This window comes from Pogoniulus pusillus, chromosome 12 (assembly GCF_015220805.1).
Source record: "Pogoniulus pusillus isolate bPogPus1 chromosome 12, bPogPus1.pri, whole genome shotgun sequence".
In the NCBI taxonomy this organism is placed as follows: domain Eukaryota; kingdom Metazoa; phylum Chordata; class Aves; order Piciformes; family Lybiidae; genus Pogoniulus; species Pogoniulus pusillus.
The window spans coordinates 33,865,041-33,883,217 of NC_087275.1; the positions used below are offsets into that span (position 1 = coordinate 33,865,041).

At 46.9% G+C, this 18,177-nt stretch overlaps 1 long non-coding RNA gene across 1 annotated transcript; it reads left to right on the forward strand.

Annotated features, from left to right (window-relative positions):
* Positions 1 to 1,763: 1,763 nt before the first annotated feature.
* On the forward strand, positions 1,764 to 5,792 carry LOC135180037 (uncharacterized). The gene is made up of 3 exons (XR_010304256.1): positions 1,764 to 1,845; positions 3,662 to 3,851; positions 4,534 to 5,792. It is a non-coding gene; the product is annotated as an uncharacterized LOC135180037 (long non-coding RNA).
* Positions 5,793 to 18,177: the final 12,385 nt, after the last annotated feature.

Here is an 18,177-nt window from a genome sequence, read left to right on the forward strand (position 1 = left end):
CTGGTCCTAGCTTTGCAAGCTTTCCATTTCCCATGCCAATCCACCTGTGAGGATGGCTTTTCAGTTGCTGCAGTCCACAGCCTAAGCTAAATCACAATCTGCTTTTAGTGTTAGGGACCAGTGACAGCCAGCTCCAAAACCCCCTTCACTGAGTCCCACTGGCATGATCTGCCAAGGAGCCTCCTTCCTCATGCACTGCCCAGAAGCTGGGTGGTGATGCTGGCCTACCACCGGCTGCACCCTCGGCTGAGGCACCTCTTGGACTCAAGCAAAAATGGTTTGTGATCGTCCCTGCCTGCAGTCACTTTAACTACAGTATCTGTTACAAACTTTTCTGGCCCTGCTGCTCTTAGTGCTCAACTCGCCTAAGCTTCCATTCAAACACCACCTGACCCCAGCATCAGCTGTGACTTCTCGGTCAGGTAGCTACATGGAAGCTGTTAGTTCCTGCCAATCATCCCTTCCAACCGCAGTCATGCTTTGGTGATTGCTCAACATATTTATGTCAGCAGGTTATGATAGCTTAAACCTGTTGCTGCCTTAGCTCCAAGTCCTTGCTGAGGATGAATTCATCATTTACACTGCGAGTAGCAGCCACTCAGGGCCCTGTAGGCTCCCCAGAGCCCTGTAGGCTCCCCAGAGCCCAGCATTGATACTACTTTTTCTGGTTGTCACCTTCTTCCTATCCCCAACCTCCTCTTCACACAGAGAGGGATGGCTCTGTGTGCTCGTGTGGACACCCACAGTGCAGACACAGTGGCTGAAGTCAGGCACCTTGGCTGCTGTGGGAAGCTGCCTGAATTCTGCCTCTGCTTCACTTGAGGCAAAGCTTTGTTAAGCAGGATCCTGCTCACTCTGCCTAAAGCTCTCTCTTGTCCACACCAGCAAACCAGGTTTGTTTCCTTTCTGTTAGGGTTCTGCTGCCTCCTGCCAGCAGTTTGGCTGCACCCCAGCAGAGTTGCCCTGCCTTCCCACCTTCCTTCCCTTGGGACTGCAGCAGCTTTGCTGCCATGTGCCAGGTGTCAGCGTGCATCACTCCTGTCTCCAGGAGGATCTGTATCTGAGCTGGCAGTGCAGAGAGCTGACATCGGGCCCAAGTGATCTGAGCGTCACAGCTCTGGTGTGTTGCCTGTCAGATGATGCTCCTGGATGGAGCCACTTTGCTGCCACCAGAGCCTCTGCTGCAGATGCAGTTTGCTGTTGGGGAGCAGCACTGTCTGGGAGGAAGGGGCACTTTTAACAGCTGAGAATGAAAAATCCCAGCTAATCCTGGCTGTCTGAAGTGACCCTGGAGCCTGCACTGAAACCAGTGGCATTGCCTTTAAAAAAACAACCAAACAGAGAGAGAAAGTGTGGCATTCTATCACTTCTGGAAAACTCAGACTCACTGCATCAAAACAGTGCTGTGGAAATGAAGAGATTCTGTTCTTAATGACAGCAGGTAGCTTCTGCTGACTGATGGAGACATTTGCCAGAGTGAAGTGGGTTATTTTTATCAGAACTCTCTTTCCACTAGTCCATTCCCTGCTGGCTTGGAGGATTATATCTATTTTGGCTCAGAGGATTACACCAATTTGTGTTGCTACAAAATCAATAAAAATGAAAGCTAAAACGACAATTAAATCCAAGAAAGCCCAGCTGGAAAGCATGCAAAATTCCTTTTTCCTAATTAAAGTCTGTACAAACCACAGCTTTACAGAGGCATCAGGGAGGAAGGGGATAAAAGGAGCATGCTCCCACTAACACATTTATTGTAGTTGTCTTTCAGGCTGAAAAAATCACCAGCAGTGGAACAAGCAGTAAGGCTTACAGGGACTCCCTTGCTTTGGGAAGAGAAGGGAAAAGGTGAGTTTGAGTATGCAGTGGGTGTGTGCACGCCACCTCTTGCCATTGGGCGTGAAAACCTTGCCATGTACCCTGCACACCAGTGAAGTTAGCAGGAGACGATTTCAATGAACTCTGGATAATGTCCACAATGTGACTAGGAAGGTGCAGTATATGCACATCTGCTGCTTCAGCCTGGGCAGCAGCAGCTGGCTGCTGCTTTGGAGCCAGCATGTAAGAAAGTGGGTTTCTGAGTAGCAAAAAACCTAATGTCAGGCTACTGCCTTCATCTTCGCTTCCCCTGCAGCTGCTAAGGAAAGTTGGTAGCACCCTATAAAAGCCAACAAAGAAAACCCCCAACAGCAAATCTCCTGGCATAAGAGAGTAAAATACAGATAGGCACAACTGTGAAATGGGAAGCACAGAATGGCTTAGGCTGGAAGGGACCTTAGAGATCATCTGCTCAAACCTCCCCACCATGGGCTAGAGGAGAAGGGGAAAGAAAATGTGATGCATAGAGAAACACCAAAGAACTACAGCAGGCAAAACTGTCCACCACTGAAAATCCAATGTGGAACTAGAGAGGTCAAAAAGGACACAGGACCTATATTCCTGTGGGAGCTGCTGCAATATTGATACCATGGGCAAAACAAATCACAGGCCGCACTTCCATATCAGTACTTTATGGTAGGTACCAACCCACCAGCTACCAACACTGCATTGCTCTCCCTCATCTAGACCCCAAATGGAGATGAGGAAAAACTTCTTTGCTGCAGGAGTAGTCAGGGATTGGAACAGGCTGCCCAGGCAGGTGGTGGAGCCCCCATCCCTGGAGGTGTTCAGGAAACATGTGGCCATGCACTCTGGGACATAGTTTAACGGCTGTGTGGATTGAAGGGTGGACTCAATTATTTCAGAGGGCTTTTCCAACCCAAATGATCCTGCAGTTGTCTGACTCTAGAAATGCCTGTCTGTGCTGCTGCTGCTCTTTGAGCACTCAGCATTTCTTACCAGCCTTACAGGACTGCAGGAGGGTCCACCTCAGCCAGAGGGGTACTTTGCAGCAGTAATTTTACAGTTAAAACTGTCCAGAATGCAAAGAACACTTTCCCACTGGAAGCACTGGATCTTGATGACCCCTGAATGAACACCCCTTTGAGTTTGGGGCTGTAAGTGAAGGACTAAGCATGCTTGTTTATTCTAACATGGGCTGTTAAACTGTGGGCATCAACACCACACCTGCTGCACCACTGATGGCTGGAGAACAGGGAGCCAAAGCTTGCTCTGGAAGGACACAGCTATTTGACAGCATGGGCTCAGCTCTCTGCTCTGCTGTGCGATGCAGTCTTGGCAGCCACCAGAGAAACACTAGAAATGGGCAGAGGCAAAGCTGTCTGTCAGAAGAAGGTTATTGAAGCTGGCAGAAGGGCTCTTGTGTCAGCATCATCAGATATACACTGGGAGGGTGCTGGCATGATGGAGAGCAGGAAGATTTGTGTTCCGCTGTTGAGCCCTTGGCAACATTCACAGTGAAGAGCACATCTTGGGCAGCAAACTTACAGTCCTCAAAAAGGAGAACCTCACATGACACTGGGATTGGTGCTGCTTAGCTAGGCAGACAGAAGCTGTGATGAGCCCTGCCAGCTCCAGTGGAGGGCCCTTTCTGGTCATCCTTCTCTAGCAACGTACTGGAACAGAGCACCCCTCCCAGATCCAGCATGCTGCTCTCTGCATAGCTGCAGCAGCTAACCTTGACGGGCTGAGGAGCATGGCTTTAAATCTGATCTTGTGTTCACTTCTACCCTCTGCTGTCAAAAAACATTATATCTCCCCTCAGCCCTTGCTTTGCATGGGGGAAGACAGATGGTTATGCTGGATCATTCCACAGCTGAGCAGATGTTGTAATTGAGGACCTGAGAATTCTGCCAAATTAATTAGACTCTACCACTCATCTGGATACAAAGAACAGTGCTTTGGCATTTCAGAGGGGTCTCGAGTCTGACTGGTGCCACCCTGCCAGTTGAAAGGTAGGTATGATGCTGGGTTCTTCTGGGATCATATCAGATGACTTTGAGGTAGAGTAGGAAGGTGGCAGGTGGATATCACCTCTTTACTACACCAGCCTGAAGTCTACAGAGAATCATCTTGGACTGGTAGGGCAAGTGGATCTGTGGCACATACGCCCCACACCCAACATGCTCACGGGGAATCCAATTGATTGTGTCTAGTCTTTTAGCTTAATTCTTTGGCAGCTGAGGTTTCCACACACAAGTCCATGAAGGATAAAATATATACATTTTGGCCTTATAGCACCGATGAGTAGTGCTCAGGGTTTGCATGCCTTTTGTTTTCCACGCTGGTGCAGTTTCAGAGCTTCTTGGGTTTGATATGGGAGGAAAACATCTGAGTAATGTAGCTAGGTTTTAGGAAGAAGGGTTAGGGTAGAGTCAGTGAAGCATGGACAAGAATGGTAATGCTGAGCTGCACCCACCTGCTAGCACCTGTCAGCAGTGGAGCATGTGCGGTGCATAAGGCAGGGCAGGAAAAGCCGGCAAGCTCTGCACGGTGGCTTAGGGCAACTGTGGAGCTCTGGAGTGATTGACAACCTGGCTGCGGCTAGGTGGGGACCTGGGAGCACTGCCTCTGAGCCTTTGTGTTGCTTCTCGGGGAATTCCATTCCATTTTAAAACAATTCCCTAATTTCCATAGGTTGCATTCTTGATCTCCCACAGAGCCAGAAAAACAGAGTTTGTACTCCTCATCTCTTCTTCTCAGCCTCCAGTGAGATTTTAAATCATGAACGCCGTTTCAGATGGGGTCTGCATAACTACAGCTCCACTTTAAGTGGTTGTCTTTCCTGGTGTCCATTCACCTTGCACACTGCAGTGCAGAGCACAGACAGCTGGACTGCTTGTGTCAGCTATGCCCAGGACAGTTGGGTTTGCTTTGTCAGGTGTCCTTAGCTGTCATTACAGAAATCAGGTTAATTGATGCTGAAATTTAGACTTTTGCCCAGCCAGAGCCCTAGAAATACTAGAACTTTTCCTGCCAGCATCACACCAAACACCATTCTGCTTGTAAAACCAGCATCAGACCAGATTGATTCAGATGCATGTTAGCACTGGGGGAATCCTCTTGTGCAGCAGGACTGGATATAAATTGCTTGGCTTAGAGAGTGTTAGCAATGAATGTTCTTAATTTGAAATTGAAATACCTTTGATCATACAACAAAACAAGATCCTTGAAGATGAAAGAGCTCTCTGCTGCTACATAACTGTCAGAGCCTGTGGAAATAATGATTCCTTGCATTTAGCTGCAGAAAAGAGACTCCAAGCTTGGAGTAAATGAGTAATGATATCATCCCTAAAGTGCACACCAATGCCTCCAATGGCTCTGTGCTTCACAAAGTGAAGTATCTTTTGAGAAGACGGAGATCAGTTGCCACAAAGGGTGGGCAGAAAGGCCACCCCCACCACTGGAACAGAGAACAGTGTAAACACACAGTTGGCTTGGTCTGCCCAGTTTATGCTTCAGCCATGAACAAGTCCACTCTATCTGCCCCTAGAGATGCAGGGGTGGGGGGAAAAGTATTCTACAGAAAGGAAAGGAGCTGTGTAGAGAAACACTGATAACAGGCATTAAAACATTTGTCTGTACAAATTGTTTGCTCTGCTGTAATGACCCAGTGACACTCAAAGGAACTCAGTGCTGGAAGGGGCAACCTGATCACCAGTGGCAAAGACAGTTTTCTGCAGGTGTCAACAACCATTTCAGCACAAAAGGGATCACAGAACATCTGATGCCCTCCCTGGCACAACATTCCCACTAGCCTGTATTAACCCAAAAGCCTTGTCACTCCCTGGCTATCTTCTAAGTTGTCACTACAAGGAAGGGATGTCATACTGTAAAATAGTAGCAGGCTAGCACAAAGCACAGGGCAGGGGCAGCCTGAGTGCTGAAGAATAAAAACAGTAACTTTGAGAAGAACTTTTCTTTTCCCATTTTTTGTTAAAGTTCAAATCTGCAACTTTGATGGCAAATGCTTTGGGGAATGAGAATTAAAGTCCAGCTCACATACAACATTTTTTACTTATACCTTTATTGCCAGCAAAGATAACCCCATGGCTTTGTGGTCAGATGAGAATGTTTTTTCTCTTGCTTAGGTAAATGCTGCTTAGCTGCTCTCAGGTAGGAGCATTCCTTATTTCCTTAAGCTAAATCTGATCTCTTCACCATGTGGTTCCAGTCTGCTTCTCAAGGATGCTTGTATTACTTGCTATTACAACTGCTATTTTAACTCAGAAAATTGCCACTCTGAATCCTCAGGTGGACTGTGGAAAAACCAAAAATGGACCCCAGCTCCCAGCACCATAGCAGCTGACTGTGGAGGGCTCCAAGAAGCATGCCATTGCCATGTGATGCAACAGAAAGTCTCCAGGTTGCTTCTCTGTGTGCCTGAGTTCCTTCAGCGCTGGAAGCTAAGCTTCGCGCCAAAACAGCCCTAAACCGAACAGATCAGCGAACAAAACAATACAGAAGAGAAGCCGCTCAGTGAGTTGTGTGCACTACTCAGCAGAGCTCTCAGAGGAACTGGACTTCCCAGGAGGCAGGTTTCTGTGTGGCTCTTGGGCCTTGCTTAGTCCTCAAGCTTCTCTAAGCTGTTGCTTCTCCAGTAACAAAGCCAAGTATTGCTCCATGACTTCAGGAAGTCCTCTGCACGCGGAGCTGGACCAGTTGAGCCAATGTCCTCCTTCCAAGGCAAGGGCTCTCATGCCTTCTGTTGCCTGCTATCTTTAAGCCCAAATGTGTCTGTGTGTTTTCTGCCCAGTGTCCAGCCATGCTTTCCCAAGAAATTGACTGCTGCTGCCTTGCCTCCTCTGACACAAGCTGCAGCCTCCAGCATGCTTCCCATGCACCTGTATGGGCACGGGCAGGTTTTGTCCAGGTTTTCCATACTCAGTGAAATGTAGACATGTTCTTAATACTCTGCATGTATGCCCCCAGCACAGGGCAGGACTAGGATCCTTGGGGCAGAACAGCAGCATGTTGAGTCCACCTATCACTGCTTGGACAGACTGCACTGACACTGCGTTTGAAAGGAAGGAATTCTACAGCCACAAGAGATTACCTTTCCTTTCGTTCAGCTGTCTCAGGCTGTACAGTCACCTCTCCAGAGCACATCCAGCTTCACCTGATGAGTCTCTCTAGTGCCTCTTCCTCTGTATATGGAGATGTGTTTGAAGACATCCAGCTCAATAGGTCCAAGAAAACGCCACCTTCAGCTTCCTTAAACCCTGCTGCTTCCAAGAACTCCTGTTGTTCACTTTTAACCCTTTATCTCACAATGTCTTTCAAATTTCTGCTAGCTTACTTTTTCCACATAACATTTTACAGACTTGCATGATCCATGTTGCATTAATACACATTTAGGTTTTTTGTTTCCTTCCCAAAAAGTGCAACTCGGTACTGTAACAAGCTTCAAAACATCTACACTTCAAATCACGTTTGCTTATCAGAATTTAAAGAGCTTCTCCACTCTCTGATCTCTGCATCGGTGCCACCAACTCCTACTTTGTTCACTTTTGCATTTTATCTCCCATTTTCTGTAGTAGTAATTAAAAACACATAACACAGGCTTTCTCTGAAACGGGAATATATTAAACGTTTTCTTTTTTAATCATATGATGAAGCAGAAGAAAGTCTCAAACACCCTGCACTTGCCACAGCAAGCTGTCTTGTGGTTTACAGCATCCTTGAAAAGTCCTTGTAGTGCAACTACCAGTCATCTCTTTGCATAACCACAGACTTGACACACGCTATGAGTAAAGAAGAGAACTCCTGTCCTCTCCACTGGCAGAGAGGGTACAGGACAGAAAGATATCTCGCTAGTTTTTGCATCAGGAACGAGCCTACATTACAAAAAGCTCACATTCAGGTTCCTCCTATCCAGGTTCAACTCTGCTGATGAGCAAGGACTAGAGAAAGCTGGGTCTGATGGATCAGTTTGGCTTCTGGATACAGAGACATTTCAGCTGTTACCCATCTTGCTGTCTGCCGTGGAACTGTGAGCTGTAGCCCACTCTCTGAAAGGGCAGCTCATGGACACTGACCATGTGTTTGGATGGTGTCCCCAGTTTCTGTACTCAACTGTGACTCAGAGCTGCTATGGTGTACACAGGCATAGTGGAGTGTAGGTATTGTTTCAGGCTTAAACAAATCCTTGTATCCTGGCCCAAGCAGGGTGAGGCAAGCTCCTTGCACAGGCTGCTCGGGGGTACACAGAGAAGTTTATAGACAGGACAAAAATCATGTCCATCTCTCCCAGGGTCTGCTACTCTCTTCATCCAAAAAACCTGGGGCTTAAATGCATCACAAGACAACTCAAGAAGCCAGCTGGAATATTTTACCTTCTCTGCCCTAAGGCACCTTCCTAATGATAGGAGTGTTGCAGTCACGAGGATGAACTCATGGTCAGTGAAGGGTAGAATCACTCCTGGGAGGAGGTCCTTTTCAAAACAACCAACACACCTCTGGGATGATTCAATCCTAAATCTGAAGGATGATGGACAACTGAGAACCAAAGGATGAAAGTGGAACCATTCCAATGCACACTGAAAATCATGGACTCAAAAAAATTATTTGGGCACACTACTGCTTAGCCCTACCCTCACCTCCATCAACCTCTGACTTCCACTGGTGATAACTACCTGCTTCTGTTTTCACCCTGTCACCAAGACTAACTTCTCTTTACCTTGTTGTCTTCTCCAAAGGCGCCTTTCACTCTTTTCTCTCAAATTTTATACAAATAAACATAATTAACTTAAATTCAGCTGTTCACAGTAAGCTTGTGATTTGAAGTGTGCTGCTGCTCCTCCCTCAAAGCTCAGGAAATGCTGTGGTGTTCCAAAGCCTGGGAGCTTCTGCAGGTGCAACTGGCAAAAGCCTCACTGCTTGTCTCTTCAAAACTTGCCTCCAGGAACTCTTGTCTGTTGGTAACATGATGCTGGCATGACTGACTGACTTCTCTGGCTCACTTCTGAGGGCTTCCCTCTGTGGCTGTTTCACATGGCCATAAACATATCTAAATCACAAAAACACAGAATGGTCAGGGTTGGAAGGGACCTCAAGGATCAGCCAGTTCCAATCCCCCTGACACAGCCAGTGACACCTCACACTAGATCAGGTTGCCCAGAGCCACACCTAGCGTGGCCTTAAAAACTTCCAGGGATGAGGCTTCCACCACCTCCCTGGGCAGCCTGTGCCAGCACCTCAGCACCCTCATGGGGAAGAACTTCTTCCTAATCTCTAATCTAACTCTCCCCTCCTCTATCTTAGATCCATTCCCTCCCAGTCCTATCACTACCTGACACCCTGAAAAATCCCTTCCCAGCTTTCTTGTACCCCTTTCAGATACTGGAAGGACACAGTTAGTTCTCTTTGGAGCCTCCTCCTCTCCAGACTGAACAACACCAACTCTCTCAGCCTGTCCTCACAGGAGATGAGCTCCAGCCCCCTGATCAGCCTCCTGGCCCTTCTGTGGACATGTTCCAGCACATCCAGATCTTTCTTGTAATAGGGGCTCCAGAACTGGGCACAGTGCTCCAGATGGGGTCTCACGGGAGTGGTGTAAAAGGAAGAATCATCTCTCTTGACCTGCTTGCCACACCTTTACAGTGCAAGAAGCTCATCTGGACAAAAGCCATGAGAGAGGCTAAAGCAGCTCCTAAGATGGGTGCCCCAAGATGGGAGCTGTTTCAGAAGAAAATAAAGGATTTGAAGAATTCATCCCGCAAGGCCCCATAGAAATATTCCCAGAAAGACTCAGCTGTGTGCATGAGGACCTGGGGATACAGCACAGCAGCACAAATTCAGCATAGCAGTGTGCCAGTTGCCAACACATGGATTCAGATGGGCTGCATCCATACACAGTGCAGCAGCCGTGGGGACAGGCAGGCCACAGGACATGGAGTTTGAGATTAGTCAGCAGAGAAATAGATACAGAACTACACAAGGAAAGGCAAGAGGTGGTTACCAGCACTCCAGGAATAGAAAGCCCACCTGTTCCAACTCAGGCCAGCAGAACACAGAAGCGTGTGTGGCACTGGTTATTAGGGGACTGACTTGTCTGTCAGCAGCTAGGAGAAAACAATGTCAGAAGGAAAGAGCGTGGGAAAACTGTGAACATAGGTGTTAACCCCAGAAATGGAATTAACAATTACCAGAGCTGTATATCTAATACAGATCTGTAATGGCAGGCAGAAGGCTGCTATCTGTCCCTAAGGCTTGTTCCTGGTGCATGAGGCAAACGTGAGGACACAGGAGAACTGTGGCTGAGGCTGCTACCTTCTGCACTGGATTTGCTGAATGCCATCAAATCTCTCAGTAGGGGTTGAGTGGGAAGACATTTGCAAAACCACTACATTTGGCAAAGTGCAAAGCTAAGTTTCCACAAGGAAAGGTGCCTGAAGGGCAGCACAGATGGCATTACAGACAGATGCTAGGGGGAAAATGTGATTTTCTGCAAACACACAGAAGTGTTGAAAAGCTGTTCAGAGGAAAAGTTTGTGCCCTCATCTACTGGCTGCTAGCTGCTTCTTCAAGAACAGAGGCACAAATTTCAACTTGTCCTTGACAAATGGGTAAGACAAAGTAAACCCCACTCATAGGAGGCACTGTGAGAGAAAAATTCACAGCTTGGGTGTGAATTCCATATTAGTTTCTCTCCCCTTGTTTTTGACCTCAAATACTGCATTAGGCAGATGTGAGTGGACCAGTAGGGACTCCAAACAATTCCATGTGAATAGAGCTGGAGATCTTTACTGCTGCCTGTGCCTCTGTTTATATAGTCTAGAGCACAGAGCACACACACGTTAGCACAATCTAGGCGAGTACAGTCTTTGACATACATCAAGTCTTGTTTTTCCCCTGGCCAGGTGTCCCACTACCTTTCCTCCCCCGCGGGAGGCATCCTGCAGCCGTGGGAACGAATGCTTATAGGCTGCTCGTTATTATTCTCTCTTACATGGCATTCCCAAGGCAGGAACCTGCTTCCCGGGGGTGACAGTGCTGGCCTGTGCCTTTCCTGAGGGCTGCCCGGCAGGTGAGCACAAACAGCCTGGGAACTCTTCACTCTGTTTAGCAGCACTGTGCTGCAGACCTTCACTTGCAGGCAGAGCTGTTTGGTGTTCCTCTCCTGAAACGAGTCGTGCAGTGAACGCCAACAACTTCCACAGGATGAAACTGAGAACTCCCTCAGGCCACAGTGTCACAGTTCCTGTTTAGAAGTTCAAACACTCCACGACCTGCCACACACACAGAGCTGTGTCAAGGCAGCGTGGGGTTCAGCTTCACCAATGACACACAGCAAACAACACCACCCACTTCCTTCACTGAAAATTAAGTTGGAAAGAATTGATTTTCCATTTTCCCTCATGGAATCCCTGTGAAATACTTCAACAACCTTTGTTTTCCATGGAGCTGCCTGCTGGACAAGATGAATACCTCACTGTAATAACATCATGGTTATTTTTCACAGCCCCATTTACAGATATTTGGTTTTCTCATTTCCTCTCTTCCCCCCAGAACAGACCCAAATCTCCCCAACCCCTGCCCAAACCAAGAAGGCAATGTATGGAAGGAAACTGAACTAACATTGATCTACTATCCAACCTCTGCTGTTTAAAAGTTACTCCTCCCATGAAAGGTATCTCTGACCTTCAGAGGAAACCCAGTGTTGTGCTGAGCAGCCACATAGAGCTGTAGCTGGAGAGTGCAATGTCCCACAGGAGATGCATGGAAACCCGGGCTCCCTCCTTCTAGGGCCTTGCCTCAGGGAGCTCTCTCTGCATGACCACCGTTACCCTCTGGAAGCAGTCAGCTACAGCTCACGAGAAATCATCTGTGGTTTAGTTGGGTTTCCAAGCTCTTTAGTTTAAAAAAGAACGACCAGATGACTATGCCAAACCCTGGAGTTCCTGAAGTAGCACAGCTGAAGTTTCCCAGCAGAAAACCAGGAAATGTAGTTTACAAAATTTGTTAATTGTATTTTCTAGTTGCAGTAAGTGCCAGAGATGAAGCACAGACTGTAAGGAAGCTGAATGCACAGCTCAGAAAGAGGGTAATTGTGCTTCTCATCAGTAAAAACTATCACCTTTTAGGGAATTAAGCTTAGTGTGAGAGCAGAAAAATCAGCCTGTCCCTCTGTTCATCTACTCTACCAGTGTATTTCTGTGTTTTTCTTATAAATAGAACTGAAAAAAAAAAAAAGGAAAAACAAGTATGGAAATTTCATAGGTTCATGGAATAGTCTGATTGGAAGAGACCTTGAAGATCATCTAGTTTCAACCCTCCCTGCCATGGACACCTCCCACCAGCCCCAGTTGCTCAGGGCCTCATCCAACCTGGCCTTGAACACCTCCAGGGAGGAGGCATCCAAAGCCTGTGCCAGAGTCTCACCACCCTCACTCTAAAGAATTTCTTTCTACTCTCCAGTTTCAGTCTCTACTGCTCAAGCTTCAGTCCTCTCATCCTGTCACTCTCAGCCCTTGTAAAAATTCCCTCCCTGGCTCTCCTGTAGCCCTTTCAGGTACTGGCAGGCTGCTCTAAGATCTCCCTGGAGCCTTTTCTTCTCCAGGCTGAACAGCCTCAACTCTCCCAAACTGTCTCCATAAGGAAGGTTCTCCAGCCCTTTGATCACCTTTGTGGCTCCCCTGGACCCTCTCCAGCAGCTCCATGTCCCTTTTACACTAAGGCACCAGTGGAGGCAGTGCTGAGGGTTGGGTCTCCCTAGATCAAAACCCATGGTCATTCTCTCAGTTAGTGCCTTCTAGTCTGTAAGCAAATGACAGGAGATAAATGCTCGCGCTGGGAGAGAAGGAAGCTTCTGGGGAATGTATGACAGACTATCAGAGGTATAAAAGAGATTTTTAGATCCAATGCCTTATGCAGGTCACAAGCACAGCTCTTGAGAAGAGCTATGAAATAAATGACAACCAAGCATAAATTCAATGTTAAAATATGTTTGTTAACTTGCCTCCAACCAGGCAGCAGCACACAGCAAGCAAGTGCTGTAGTGTACCTACTTCAGCAAGGCTAAGGCAGATTTTGAGTTCTCATCAGCCATGCACATGGGTCACATTTAAAGCACATGCACAGACTAATCACTGCAAAGCAAAACTGGCCTTCTACACAATCACCAAAGCCATTATCCTCAAACTAGCTCTGGCCACTTAATAATGTTCATTAGCTGGGAACAGCTCCCAGAACAGTCTATTAACAGCCTTTCCCAAAGCATCTTGTCACAAATGAGGAAGAAAAAAGAGCATATGTAAAAAAAAATAATTAAAAATGCTGCAACTGCTTCTGTTCCCACAGGGAAACTGAAATGAATACACTTGGATTTTGTCACACACGACTCAAGACCACAACACAAATAAGCAAATGAGTAAGAAAACAACAGTTTCATTGCCCACAAACTGCTCTGTAGCAAACTATTCCTTCATTTGTTTCTACCAAGTGGAGAATCTCAGCACCACTACTCTGCCGTTGACCCAGTGGCAGTGTGAGTATTGGGAGGAACAGCAGAGGAAAACCTGTTCCTTTTTATGCATTTTTATGAGTAAAGGTGATAAAGTCCCTTCTTCACTTCTGGTAACTGTCCAGAGATTCTGGGGAATAGCTCTATGAACAACCTCCACTTCAACAAATCCCTCTTGAAGTGTGAAAGAACACCTTCCAGTTTCTGAAGTAAGCATTGAGCTAAACACATGCTCACTCACAGAATATCCATGCCTTGGTGCACTCAGGCTTCCTCTCTCCTTGGTGCATGCAAGCTTCCTCTCTTCCGGATCACAACTCCTGCAGGGCAAGGAGCAAGTTTTCAGAGCCAGTGTGGTAAGAACTCACGTGCTGAAAGGCATGCTCATAAAATGCTGTGCAAAGCATGAGGAGATGATGAGCTTTCCTGTGAGCAGCTATGGCAGAGCTAGGGGATGGCTTCTTTAACCTACAACATATATTCTGTGAATACATTGACCTGAACATCCCCTCCCTCTGTCTCATCCTCACAGGATGCTCGCCTGAGAGGTGACGTGGGCAGAAATCATAGAATCAACCAGCTCGGAAGAGAGCTCCAAGCTAGCACCCAGCCTTGTCCCATCAACTGGACCATGGCACTAAGCACCCCAGCCAGGCTTTGCTTGAACACCTCTAGGGATGGTGATAGGACACCTGGTGCCAGTTAAGTGTCTTTACTCTCACTTGGTCTACAACTTTCTATCTAAAAGGGTCCAGATCTCCTGTATGATCCATGGCTTATCTGCAGCTTTATGAACGCCTCATGTGTCCCAGGGCAGCTCAACTAGTACTACGCATTGATACATAAGCACCTAAATGCTACCCCACGATTTGGAAGGTAAAAATCTCAAGTGTAACATGAAAATGCTTTCTTGAAGGAACACCATCTTCAGGCTTTGATTCCTCTCAGTGGCTGGTTCATATGCTCTCCTATATCAGTATTCTTTGGTTGGTGGGGGGGAACCAAAATACCTCAACAACAGCAACAACAAAACAACAGTGGTGATATGCATCCTCTGTTCCTAAGCCTTTGGTGACCTGAATTCCTAGTGCAGACTGGAGAAGTCTCTCAGTGCAGCTTTTTCTAAACTGCACCCAGCTGCAGCAGTTCCAGAGGGCTGCCATCCTGCACCAAGTGCTGCTGGAATACAAACCCACCCTGGATAGACTTCCTTTCTTAAGCAAACAGTGCAGTGTTTCCTATCTTACAATGTTGGTTGCAACCAGAAAGAGCACTGACAGATTCCAGGAGGAGCCAGCCAAACAACAGCATCTTGGATTGTAGAATGAAAACTACAAGTGAGGGAATAAAAATTACAAGAGGAATGAACATTAAAAGAGTGTGACTGAGGTTTCCCTGCTAATCTACCTGGATCCCTGGGAAAGGAAGAAAGCACTGCTTGTTGGATGTGGCACAAGGAAAACCACATTAAAATAACTGCCCCAAAATTTACTCCCAAGATCCTGCTCTTTGCTAAGTTACTGCTTGCAGACAGGTCAGCTCTTGTGCTGGATCCTCTTTCCTCTACAGGTAGCTGTGAGAGAACCATTGCCTAGAGCGCACAAAATGAGTTAGTCTGTTCTCAGATAAGGACTCTGCTCAAGAAATCAGGAAAACATTTATTTTTTTTAACTTGAAGAAGCATTTAAGATGCATTTGTATCAAGTACATATTCTGCTGACAACTGTAACGTAGAAGTCCACCTGTATAGCCCAAGGAGCCAAACCATGAACAAAGTGATGGATTGTATTTACTGCAGGACTGATTTGTCAGGTCACATTTGAACTGCACCCTTCCTACAATGTTGAATTATGAAAGCATTTAGCTTGGTGCTTTGAAATTCCTCTGCTCATGCCAAGCAGCACTGTGGCTGCAGAGAACATTAACGGGGTCTCCACTTGAGCATCAGCCTGTCAAGACAGATAGAGTCCATAGCCACATCTTCCTGCTGAATGTGCACACACTCTGCTGTGATTCCATCAGATCTGTCAAACTACGTCAGCTCTCAGATCCAGAGCATTCTCTGGCTTCAGGCTGCCAGAATCAGAGCTGTATTTCTTCCTCTGTGCAGCTTTGTCAGTTTTATTACATCACCTGTTTCAGATTTGTTTGGTATCGGTAGGAAGAGGTTGTCGATTCCTTCTTTAATGGTTCATTCAAAGGAGAAATGGAATACACACAGAGAAATAAAAGGGATTGTTGATTGCTTCCTGAATTTCTCTAGAAATATGATGCTGGCTTAAGTTTTGGTTGATGAGAAAAAATATCTGTGCTCATTGTAGGAACTTCCCTATCAAAAAGCCAATCTCTCATTAAAAAAACCTGTTTATAAATAGGTTTGAAGGAAATTCCGTATTAGACTTTCCTGACAACACCAGGAGGAAGATATATTCTTGCCAGTGAACTGGAACAGTGGCTTGGAATTTTGGACACCTATTCTCCGAGAGCGAGGTCTACACCACAATAAAGAGAGACTTTGGAGAGTAGTAGCAAAGAAAAGTGTAATTCGGAACTCACATTGTGAAGTCAAGAGCCTCATACTAACAGTCTGAAGGCAGCTGGTTCAAAACATGAAAAGGCAAGTTTTCTGTCTGGTACTGGGCCATCAGAAAATACAGCTGTGCCTAGGGACTGGATCTGACATAGCCTGACCCTTCACACTGTGGATTTACAAAGCAGGTGTGAAAAACTACACATGTAACATGGCAGAGAAAACTCTCTGCAGCCACAATCTGCTGAGTACTTCAAAAGTTAATGCTGAGGGGATTTTGCTGAGTGTGAGCCTTTGCTCCCAAAGCTTCAGCAGAAGGAAGAATCAGTAGAAGACAGAATCATAGAATCACAGAATTTCAGGGGCTGGAAGAGACCTTGAAAGATCATCTGGTCCAGCCTCTCTGCCAAAGCAGGATCACCCAGAGCAGATCACACTGGAATGTATCCAGACAGTTCTTGAATATCTCCAGAGAGGGAGACCCCACAACCACCCTGGGCAGCCTGTTGTAGTGCTCTGTCACCCTCACAGGGAAAAAAATCCTCCTCAGGTTCACATGGAACCTCCTATGCCTCAGCTTCCACCCACTGCCCCTCATCCTGGCACTGGGCATCACCCAGCAGAGCCTGGCTCCAGCCTCCTGGCACTCACCCTGTGAGTGAATGAGGTCACCCCTTAGTCTTCTCCTCTCCAAGCTCCAAGCCCCAGCTCCCTCAGGCTCTCCTCATAAGGAAAGTGTTCCACTGCCTTCATCATCTTTGTGGCTGTCTGCTGGACTCTCTTAAGCTGCTCCCTGTCCTTCTTGAGCTAGGGGGTTCAGAACTGGACACAATACACCAGATGAGGCCTCAGCAGGGCAGAGTAGAGGGGCAGGAGAACCTCTCTCAGCCCTTCTAATCCACCCCAAAAGGACACTGGCCTTCCTTGCCACCAGAGCACACTGCTGGCTTATGGCCATCCTCCCATCCACCAGGACTCCCAAGTCCTTCTCCTCTTCACTGCTCTCCAGCAGGTCAGTCTCCAACCTATACTGATGCATGGGGTTGGTCTTTCCCAGGGGCATGACTACACTTGCCCCTGAACTTCAAGAAAATCTCAGAGAACCCAAATTTGAACAAAATCAAAGACTGATAGTAAGTTATTTCTTAGGAGTTGTCCTTCAATAACACTCACACACCACAGTCCATTAAAACAACCTCTTGCCCAACCACATTTAAATTGTACTCCTTATCTCTGCCCCAAAACAACTCCTGACTGCTTTTTGTCCCCTTCAACTTACTCCTTTCTTGAAACGCAGCCTTTTAGACAATGCATCCATGTGTGCTAACACTTCCAACTTCACAGTGAAGGAAGGCTTTAGTTTTGGTTGTGCCTGTTTTGAAAGACTCATCTCTAAGGTCCACACTTTGGCAAGAAACGCAGCTTGGGAGCAAAAATCAGGAAACAACCAAACCAAACAAACACACACAACACATGGAGAGACCCTGTGCTCTACAACTACCTGCAAGGAGGTTCTAACAAGGTGGAGTCGGTCTCTTCTCCCAATTAAGAACTGACAGGACAAGAGGGAATGGACTCAAGTTGAACCAGCAGCAGCTTAGGTTAGGTATTAGGAAAGATTTCTTCACCCAAAGGCTTGTTCATCACAGGAGCAGGCTGCCCAGGGAAGAGATTGAGCCACTACCCCTGGAGATACTAAATACCATGTGTTTAGGGACATGGGTTAGTGGTGGACCTGGCAGTGTTAGCTTTACACCTGGACTCGATTTTAGAGGCCTTTTCCAATCTAAGTGATTTTATAAGACAGGCTGTCCCCATCCATGGGGATTGCTGCTCTTCAAAGGTGGCACACAGGGCACATCAGAAGGCATCAAGGAGTGCCTGGCGAGGGCTACTCTGTGTTCTGCACAGGAAGGAGAAGCACACACAGCCAGGTGCAGATAAGAAACCTTTGGTGGCTTCTCATCTTCTCTAGCCAAGATTCCATTTCTCTTTTCTCCTTCCAGACAAGTACTGCTACCTTAGACATAGAAATCGTTTCCTGGGTATTTTAAATGGAAAAAAGAAAAGTTTCACCAGTTAAAAAGGACCACCACAAATTCACAGGGGAATTTCTGGTCAGATCTTGCGTCTCTCTGTATTCCAGCTCTGCAGGGACTGCATTGGTAAGGGCCCTTCACAGCTGGCCCTGCTGGGGAATCATCTCTCCACAGATACTGCTGAAGACCATTAAAGGTGGAGATGCAGCAAACCTACCTCCTTCTGCTGTCCTTTTCATGGGCTAGAA